The sequence below is a fragment of the Sciurus vulgaris genome (genome assembly GCF_902686455.1).
Source record: "Sciurus vulgaris genome assembly, chromosome: X".
Lineage (NCBI taxonomy): Eukaryota > Metazoa > Chordata > Mammalia > Rodentia > Sciuridae > Sciurus > Sciurus vulgaris.
The window spans coordinates 94,737,694-94,748,852 of NC_136471.1; the positions used below are offsets into that span (position 1 = coordinate 94,737,694).

General features: G+C 39.2%; 1 long non-coding RNA gene across 1 annotated transcript; it reads right to left on the reverse strand.

The window, feature by feature from the left end:
* Positions 1-2,079: 2,079 nt before the first annotated feature.
* On the reverse strand, positions 2,080-10,640 carry LOC306650661. Its single transcript, XR_013760986.1, has 3 exons — positions 10,537-10,640; positions 3,423-3,548; positions 2,080-2,137 (listed from the first exon to the last, which is right to left on the reverse strand). It is a non-coding gene; the product is annotated as an uncharacterized lncRNA (long non-coding RNA).
* Between the last annotated feature and the right edge of the window lie 519 nt (positions 10,641-11,159).

Consider the following 11,159-nt stretch of genomic DNA (forward strand, 5'->3'; position numbering starts at 1 on the left):
GCTACCACCAGAAAGAGAAGGTTGGGCAGACTTGAGAAGCCTCTGTGAACACTTGTGCTAAGGGGCTGGTGGCACCAGAATGGTGCAAAGGCAAAATCGGGTAGCACAGTCCCACAAGCCTACCAGCATGCACTAGGCCACAGCCAGCTACCACCAGGACTCAGGGAAGGGGCTCTTCCTGGAATATACACACTTGCTCTTCATTCCTTCATGCTGACATCTGTTCTGGGGTAAATTATTCCCTGGAACCAGTAGTTGAAGTTGCTTCCCCATGCTTTCAGCCATGCCCAAGACTTGAGCCCCTGTTCTGGGCTCACCCTTTGTGAGTCATGTGGAGCCACAGCATCACTATAGATCTTGCAAATATTAACAAGTATAAGAAAGTATATTATGGACAATCTTGTATAATGAAATTTTAGATAACATGAACAAAGTACTAGAAAAATAAAATTTATCCAAACTGAGAAAAAACAGAATACTGAAATAGTTCTATTTCTACTAAAGATATTGAATCGTTAACTTAAAACTTCCCTACAAAGAACTCTAGACCCGTGGCTTCACTGGCAAACTATCAAACGCTTAAGAGAGAGATCGAATGTACTATGATCTCTACCAGAAAGCAGAAAATAGAGGATATATATCCCAACTCATTTTATGAGGCTATAATAAATTTGTTACAAGATTAACACAAGGATGGGGTTGTGGCTCAGTGGTAGAGTACTTGTGTAGCATGTGTGAAGTACTAGGTTTGATCCTGAGCACCACATAAAAATAAAGGTATTGTATTTATCTACAACTAGTTATTTAAAAAAAAAAAAACCCTTGACATGGATAAGGGAAAAACAGTGTAATGAATCTGACCTAATTTTCCTATGTACATATATGAATATACCCAGTGAATCTCACCATCAGGTATATCCACAAGACACCAACTAAAAAAAATCTAAAGTAAATAGAAGGATCAGTAGAGTAGAAGGAATGGGACAAAGAGGGAAATACCAGGGACTGAATTTGTGTAAATTATATTCCATGCTTTTTTAACTATGTCAAAATGAATTCTAATGTTATGTGTAACTAAAAAGAAACAACAAAAAATGGGGGAAAAAAAACCTCAATACAAAGAATACACACGAACATTTACAGGACGATTTCATTTGTGAACAAAACTGCAAAAATCCTAATCATGAGGACAAGGAAGCAGCAATATATCAAAAGGACAATACGTCATGCTTTAAACTGGGCTTATTCTATGAATGCCCCATTAACAGATTAATAGAAAAACACACATCAACAGATACAGAACAAGTGATACAATTCAACACATATTCATAATTCATCATTAAGTACTTTGTTGTTGTTTAGTTGGGGATTTTTTTTGTTTTGTTTTCTTTTTGGGTTTTTTTTTTTTTTCTGTACCAGGGAATGAACTCAGGGTGCTTTAGCCACTGAGTCACATTCCCAGCACTTTTTTTTTTCTTTTATTTTCAGACAGGGATTCTCTAGGTTGCTTATAGCCTTACTAAATTGCGGAGGTTGGCTTTGAACCTGTGATCCTCCTGCCTCAGCCTCCTGAGCCACTGGGATTACAGGCATGTGCCATGTGGTTATTATCTACATAAGGTATGGTTGTGTATGCAGAAAAATCAAAAGATGTAAACTAGTAGAATAAACAAGTTTAGCAAGGCTTAAAGATGCAGAAATCAACATACGAAAACCACTGTACCGAATATAAACAACATGGAGAGTATTTTTTTTGCAGGGGGGGTTAACAGTGATTGAACTCAGGGGCACTCAATCACTGAGCCACATCCCCAGTCTTATTTTGTATTTTATTTAGAGATAGGGTCTCACTAAGTTGCTTAGCACCTCACTTTTGCTGAGACTGGTTTTCAACTCATGATCCTCCTCTGCCTCAGCCTCCTGAGCAGCTGGGACTACAGGAGTGCACCACAGCACCCCACATAACATGGACAGTTTTAAGATGCCATTTACAATAATATCAGATTTAACAAAAGACATGACTTCTTCACAGAAAATTGTAAAACTTTATTGAGAAAAATGTAAGCGAAATTTTCAGTGCACCAACAATATGTATGGCTTCAGCTTGTCTTCTATTTAACTTATGACTGAACATCACCTAAAATATAAATTAAAAAATTGGGTACATTACTTAGCAGAACTTTACTGAGATGACAATAAAAGCACATATATATGAAGGACACTATAGTTTGGGTTTTATATGATAAACTAAAACCAGAACTCTAAACACTGCATAGACTTCTATGCAAATGTTCATCTTTAGGCATACCAGCACTAATTTTTAATATGCATCCCTATTTCTGGTGTTATGAGAAAACAGACATTTCAAAATCCAGAATAGAGTAAATCCTCTAAGCCCATTTAATAATAATATTAAGTAGAGGGCAAAATAGTGATTTCAATTATAAAAATTAATCAAACAAAAACTCTAAGAAGCAAAATAAGCCATTCAAGTGTACTGATTTAAAGCACTCTATTAATGATTATTAGCTAAAGTAATAATATCATAATTGAAACTGTTTAAATCACTAAATAGTTCAAAGAACAGCAATTCATTTGTGGGCTCTTGTGCAAAAGTGCGAAAATATTCATTGATATAGTTCAACTGCTAAGTGGTACATTTACAGTAGGGTGGACATTCCATTGGGCCCCATTGTGCTGGTGTAAATGTTCACATCACTCCCTTTCACTCTCAGTAGTGTCCTAGTTTGGATAATAAAAATTAGTCATACCAGTTTAAGCCACCATGATAGATAAAATTAAAAATGAAAGCTGGAAGCCCTGGGTTCCAACTCTAGCACCACCAAAAAAAAAAAAAAAAAGAGGAGGAAAATGGTACAATTTCTCAGCTTAGCTGAAGACATACATACATACATTTATTCATTTACGTATTTATTTATTATCATACTATGGATTGAACTCTGGGCTTCATGTATGCTAGGCAAGTACTATACCATTAAGTAACATCATCCTGGCTCATGAATTTTTAACATACAAAAGCCAAAAGAGAACTTATTTTCTAGTGTCTAAAATATAAAGTAATTTTTCATAAAAATTTTTGGCAAATTAAAAAAAAGGAAGCACTACTGTGCTATCTAAACATCCAATTACTACTTGGATATTTTAAATGATTTTATATACTTTAAAAAGTATTTGATCAATTACCTTGGGTTTTAAATGAAATATATGCCAAATAGTCATAGTTTGATATTTTATAATTCAACAACACAGTTTTGATCTAATTGTTTTTTTTTTCCTGAAAATGTCTTTGAATCAAGTATATGATGTCTGAACTACCTTTCAAATAATCTTTGTGAGATTTGTTATTAAAGTATAATACTGCAGAAAAGAGCAACTCCATGACTTCTTAATGGATAAGGTACCTGTTTCCGGAACTCTGGCACACCCTACATTAGTTGAAATCTTCTCTTTCACATCAGGGCCATCAGTACCCTCGCACATAGTGCTGTTCATATTTGTTTCCAGGCAATCAACATCAATTTCAGGTTCTTGTATAAATAAAAAGTTATAAACATGTTAGGTCAGAATTTGGGTGACTATATGACAGACAGGAGAGCAACTGAGGCAAAGGGCAGCGTGCCCCACAGCAACCAATCAAACAGGCAGGAAAACTCCACTGACCCTTACCTCCACCTGTCACTCAGCAGGACTCTCGCCCATTCTGGCCTATATCCGGCTCCCTATCCTGACTTGTGTTGGGGAGGGGGGACTCTAGGAATTTTGCCCCAGGGCCAAATTCCAGTAAAGCTTGCTTCAGCCGCTTTCTGTCCGGATTTTATTTGGCCACTAACTTGTGCCCGAGCTTACATTTGGTGTCAAAACACGGGAGGGTTTTCAGGATTCCCCACATCGGGGTTGAGATCCACACCCTCCCTCAGAAGAACCAGGAGATTCCATTCTGTTCTGCTCAGCTCTGCTCCATTCCACTCCATCCCGTTTCCCTTTATCCGGCAACAGACGGGGTAAGTTCCCTGGAGTTTTTCCCATTTGCCTTTCCAATCTTTACCATCTGATCCGCAAGGGGTCTGCCCTTTGTGCACGTCACAGTACCCCCCCATGGAGATGTCCCAGCCTCCAGTTAGCTCCCTGCCCCCCCCCGTTTATTCCGTTCCAGACCCCCAAAAGTCAAAAGACGTTTTGGCTTTTGGCCGGTCCGCCAGTTTACTGGTGTGCACGAGCTAAAACTAGGACACCTTTTTCTTCTTCTGTACATTTACCTGGGTAAAGTTGGACAGCTAATGGGAAATACCGAGAGCTCATTGGACCCCAAAACTTCTTTGGGCTGTTTCTACTGTAACTTCACTAAACTGGGACTCCCGGCAATACTTAAGCCATAAACGGCTAGTTTTTCATTTGACCGTGGCCTGGCCTCAGTATGTTTTAGATGATGGCTCAAGATGGCCACCAAAGGGCACTCATGACCATTTGCAAGCTTTTCTTTTTGGAATTTGGCTCTCACCCCACCCTTTTTTCCACCTGTTCCACCACCCAAGTTCTCCTCTCTGGGCTGGACCCAAATCCCACCCCCTCCATGCCCTGGCCAGAATTCCCCCTTCTCTTCCTGTTCTCCTCCTACACACCTGCCCCCTCCTTCTCCTGCAGATGCAGCTCCTCCTCCTCTTCCTCCTCAGAGCCTCCCACCTCCCTTCCTTCTCCTCCAGAACGTCCCTCCACCCACTTCATTCCCTCCTCCCCTGTTAGCACTTGCACACGATCTCTTCAGACCCTCCCACCGCCTAACCCAGAGCTCTTTCTCCTCCTGAGGTGGCTGGTGCAGAGGGTGTTGTGGGAATCCAAGTTCCATTCTCACCCCGGGATCTTTCCCAGATGAGAAACGTTTAGGGTCTTTCTCTGCTAACTCCTCTACTTATATTAAGGAATTTAGATATCTTTCCCAGACTTACGATCTCAATTAGTATGTCTTTCTCCCACTCTCACCCAATATGACCCTGCATCCAATAGGCACCACAACATCTTGTTGACCAAGTCCACCTAACAGACATGACTCTCCCATAGGTGCAAAAAAAAAAAAAAAAAAAAAAAAAAAGCCTTTTACTAGAACTCCAACACAGTAATAATTAACGGCTGTGTCACTTTTCCAGAACTCTTGTTTTGTTTTTGTTCTTAAATTCTATATTTTTTGAGCTCATAACATTGATGTTTTGATCAGTACTATTTTTATTGAACTCGAGTTTTTGAGTATCTGTTACATTGCAATGAAAATCTCACCTATAAAAACTACAAGGTCTTTGTTTTTGTGTTATGTGTATATTGTGTTGTCTATTTTGTGTCCAAAAATCATGTACATATCATGACTTACCTCACATGTCTCCAGGTGGTCAAGTTAAAAAATGTTAATTGATATTAATCATTTGTTTCTAGAACTTGTCTCCAACAGAAAAGAGACCACAAATACTGTTCAATATACCTATCCGATATCTTGGTTTTTTACAGTAAAATAAGGATTTGATATGTGTGGGATTACTCAAATGTGTTTCTGGGAAACATCTTATTAATTTACAGGGCGTTGCCACTGGTCTCCTTGCACAACCAACCAGACCTTCCTACAGACTGGTGGCATATCTCTCCAGGCAGCTTGATTCTGCCATTTGTGGGTGGCTACCATGTCTCTGAGCACTGACTGCAGCAGCTGAATCAACTAAGGAACCTCTAAAACTCACCCTACTCCAACCAATAACTGTATTTTCCACCCATCGACTACAGGACCTCTTAAGCCATAAATCCCTTCCACTCCCACAGGTGCTAGAGGCCCTATGTTCACCTCGTGAAGACCTCCTCAATTACCCACTCCCCCACCTGACCTAACCATTTTTGTAGATGGCAGTTCTGTGCTGGGTACAGATGGATGCCCTAGAGCCACTTACACAGCAGTCACCACCGCCTCAGCTCTGGAAGCCAATTGCCTTCCAGAAGGGACCACTTCCCAAAAGGCTGAACTCTTTGCTCAGATTAGGGCTCTAATTCTGTCCGAAGGTAAACAGGTTAATATCTACACAGATTCCAAATATGCCTTCTTGATTGTTCACTCACATTTGACTATTTGGAAGGAGCATGGATTTTTCACCACAAAGGGTCACCAGATAGGAAAGAAAAACATAAGGTTCTAAGTATGGGAATGTATTCAGTAGAAGGGAAAATAAAATGTTTCTGGGTGAGAAAGTCTTTGTGTGATAAAATACATAAGAGTTTAAGTAAGCGCTAAGAAAGTCTGTGTGTAAGTAAAGGGCAAATTTCAACAAGTTTGCATGTAACTAAGTTAGTTATATGTATGTGAGACAATCAGTTAAAGCTATTTAAGGTTTTTCCTAAGGTCAAATACTAATGTACTCTTGACATTGTGTCTGTTAAGTTTTATTCTTTATAAACTTCTTAAAATGACATTTAAGAAAGAGTGTGATGCGCAATAACAAAAAAATGGGGCAACAGTGACTGAGATTGGGGTCTCTGACCTCATGACTGTGGCATGCCTGGTGCCTGGGAGTGTTCCTGTGCAGGAGCACAAGATGCCTAATTGCTGTGGCAGTACCCTTTCTGGGGAAGCTCTGTGCAGGAGTCCTATCAGCTCTGTCATTGATCTCAGGCACACAGCTCTTGAGCAGGAAGGAATTATTTTGCTAGATAACCAGTGTTTCATCAGCTTCCTTCTCTGGTTCCTGCCCACCTACAGTAACTTTGGACAGTGGACTTTCTTGAGAGCTACACAGAGCTCCTAACATTGCACTTTGCAGCTATAAAGAAGTTACATAGATATCCTAGTCTCTGTAACTTTCCTGAAAACAAAGAATAATGCTTACATAATCTTTAACCTGATAATAAGACATATATAAATGAAGATTGCTGATGTAACTCTTTAGATCTGCATTTCCATCAGAGAACAGAGCTCCATCTGATCTCAGCTTAATCTTCAAAATCTGTGTTTATAAATATTTTCTAATCCTCCTTTGCCCCTCACTGAACTTGAAAATTTGGTCATGCTGGTTATGGCAAAAGAGGCAAAAATCAGCTTCAGAATTAGAACATTTTACCTAAGATTTGTGAAGAGCCCTACCTTACCTGAAATAAGGCTCTGCCCCCCACCCTGCTGCATGTTAGAATGGCTGCAAAATAAGCCAGACTTTAATGCATTTAAAGTTGTGTTCAAAAGTTTGATGTTTGTTGTAAAGATTACTATGATCTCAAACAGGGGATATAATGAATAACTCAAGCCAAAATTCTAGATAGCTATTGCACAAACTGAATGTTTTACTATTGGTGATTCCATTTTATGTTTTCCTTGTAAACTCTGTTGCCTGATTAATTTTTTGCAGAAGTACTGCTTCAAGAGCAAACACTGTAAATTAACTTGAAATGGGGGTAAATAACTGTAAAATTATAGACAGTAAAGTTAAAGCCCAGCACTCTTACTTTATGACCAGTGAGACTAACTTGCTGGATGTTTAAGATCAAACTTAAGAGACTGAGATTAAATACAGAGGCCAAGAAAAGCCAGTATTTGGCTCTTGCCCTAAGAGTCAGCCTGAACCCAGGGAACAAGAGAACTTCTCTAAGGAGCTTTGCAACTCTGGGCCACACAACCTCCCGATCAGGGAGATTTATGAGACCACTGAAGGATGAAAAGCCAATCAATGCACCTGCTACAGAGGACAGTCATTGGAAAAGGGAGACATCACTGATGCTTCCAAGGGAAGCCACTTCATCGAGGAGACTCTGCCTGATGGATGGCACTAACGGAGATAAGAAGCTGCTCTTAAGTTCCCTACAAGTGACCCCTGTGGGAATTCAGCTGACTCTTAACAGATAGGAACAGGTCAATTTAACCAGCTTGGTCTTAAACACCTAGCAAAACAGTTAAAACTGAAATATAGCCATTCTTGGGCATTTAAAAGAAACAATAGTTAAATACAACCTAAGATGTACACTTGTGTTAACCCCCCTACAGTAAATACTGGAAGCTACAAGAGAGATTCTTAGGCAGATATACCTGCTAACTATCAAGAGAAACTGCCAGAATCAGGAGTTTTTAGTCAGTTTAAGGCCTACAGATCCTCCTAAGTTACATATGTAGGCTTAATCTATGCTTGCTAGTATGATTATCTAGCCCTAGGTCACAGAATTATAGAGATCTCTACTAAACACAGATTATACCAACAAGAGGACTTGGTTATGCAGTCACTGCCCCCCAAAAGCTAGAGCAGCAACTCCAACAGGCAGTAGAGGCATCTGCTGCCCCCGACATCCCTTCAAAGATGAATAATATTTATTGCTCAAGTTTCCTTGCAGAACCGTCGAGGCACTGGATCTGATGGCAGACAAAGGGGGAACATGCCTCTTCCCAAGAGAAGAATGTTGTTGCTGCATCAATGAAACCGGTCTAATGGGAAAAAAACATTGAAACTCTCAGACGTCTAAATGAAAGGCTGATGCAAGAAGAATCAAATGACCCCTGGCCAGGATGGCTGAACTCCACTCTTGTCACCTAGCTGACCCCTACCCTTACTCTCCTATTTGTGATAGGATTTCTGCTAATGATTGCTCCCTGTCTTCTCAGGTTTGCCCGGAACCACATGAGTGAGGCTGCCAGGGTGACATACAACCAGATGCTCCTACACTCTTATAGCCACCTCTCCACCGACCTAAAACTCGAACCTTTCTTTCCCCACACTAAAACTCGAACCTTTCTTTCCCCACAATGCCCCCTAACATGCAGGAAGTAGCCAGATGGACTCTGGCACCCTATATCACCAAAAAGTTCGGGATGTTAGGTCGGAAATTGGGGGAATATATGACGGAGAGCACAGCAACTGAGGCAAAGGGCAGCGCACCCCATGGCAACTAATTAAACAGGCAGGAAAACTCCACTGACCTTTACCTCCACCTGTCACTCAGCAGGACCCCGCCCATTCCAGCCTACAAAGACCCTGGGCAGCCAGAGCCAGCCACATGCGATTTTCTCCGGCTCCCTACCTGACCTGGGGGGGGGGAGGCTGGGAATTTCTCCCGAGAGCCAAATTCCAATAAAGCTTGCTTCAGCTGCTCTCTGTCTGATTTTATTTGGCCACTAGCCATGCCCCTGAGCTTACAGTAAGCAGTAAACCAAAAATTATTGTCATTAAATAAAGCTCTGTAGGCTAGTATTGTAACAAATGTGATGCATAAGAATGCAGTGAGTATTGGAGTTTTCTGTTTGAAAATGAGGAAATTGGCTTTCTCAAATATAACTTCCACTATGAAGCATTTATTTTCTAAGACTGTTTAAAACAATTTGTCACTATTAAACCCTACATACCACTTATACTATTGCAATTATCTCATTAGATCAGTTATTTGTTTACATGAATTTCTCTGAATAGATCTGAGTCAAGAACAAAATAATTCTCTCATTAGTATTTATATTTGCAACATCTAGCACATTATCTGGCACTCAGCAGGTTTCAATAAAGGAGCAAAAAGATCTTTAAGAAAAGTATATGGAACAAACCAGAATTTAGAAATATTTTACAAAATATTAATCAATGTTGTGAAAATGGTACTCAATGTTGTGAAAGACAAAGACTGAGGGACACTTCCAAGTTAAAGGAGACCAAAGAAGTATGAAAACTAAATGTGATGGGTAGCTATGATTGGAAACTGATCAGGAAGGAAAAATGTGCTATAAATAATGTTATTAGGTCAACTAACAAAACTGTAGTAGACTATATAAGATCATGCTTTATCAATATTAAAATTTCTTGAATTTGATAATTGTACTGGGATTATTAAAGAGAATATTCCCATTTTTAGATGATGAATACTGAAGTTTTTAGGGAGCAAAGGGTTGTGGTATTTGAAACTTATTCTCAAATGATTTAGCAATAATATACATATTAACACGTAAAAAGAGGGCAATGGGTGGCAAAATGTTAGCAATTGGTTAATCAAGGCAAATAGTATACAGGAGTTCCCTGTACTTCCTTATGACTTTTATGCATTTTTAAAGTATTTTCTAATGAAAAAATTAAAGAATTATGTGACAACTACATTACAGTTCAGAAAGAACAACACATTGAAGACTTTATCAGGAACTAGGAAAGAATTTCACATTTTTCTTCGTATTATGGAATTTTCCAAAAACTGCAAAGAGTAAACCATAAAACATGTAGGTTTGTTCAAGCTTTTGATGCAATGACTTAAGCTGAGAAAATAACATCCCAAGAAGAACACTAGCTAAGTGAAACCATGTGTAAGTGTGTCTAACTTTACTGTATCTCTTGATTTGTTCATGTATTTTTCAACATGCCAAATAGCTCTTCTGATGTATGATAGGTAAAATGCTGAGAGAAAATTTGTCATAGTGGGGGACTATGGTCAGCTGAAAACTACAACATTTCTTACCAAACAGGTTTCCATTCAGTTACAGGGAATGCTTTTTTATTCCTGTTACTAATATAACTGGAAATAGAAAATATTACTTCATACCTTCTTCAATTTCAACCACAACTATTCCTTCTTCTTCTTCTTGTCCAGTTTCAATATCCTGACTCTTAGTTGGTGGTGGTTTCTCTTCAGATTTTTCATCACTCTTCTTTATAGCCTTTAGGAAACACAAGTGCAAATAAAGAACATTTTATTAATACAATAACAAAATAAGGCACAAATATACATACTGTATGAAATAACGAGTCACAAACAAATATGAAGAGGTTTGTCCTATCCTCTTCCTTGTAAGCACTCTTAAGAATGTTAATATAAACTGGAAGTGGGTGTCCATGCCTATAATCCCATAGGCTGAGGTAGGAGGTTTGCAAGTTCAAAGCCAATCTCAACAAACTTAGCAAGAACCTGTCTCAAAGTTTAAAAAAATAAAAATAAAAAGGGCTGGGAATGCCGCTTACTGTTTCAGTATCCCAGGGTTCAATCCCTGGTACCAAAACAAACAAAAAAAACAAACTAGTCAATCAAGGTCTGAGAATATAGGTCAGTGGCACAGCACTTGCCTAGCATGCAGGAGGGCCTGGGTTGTATACTCAGCACCACCACAACAAAAAAATTACTCTTGCTATCTAATGCGATCTAGAAAGTAATCTAAGAAAGGTGTTAAC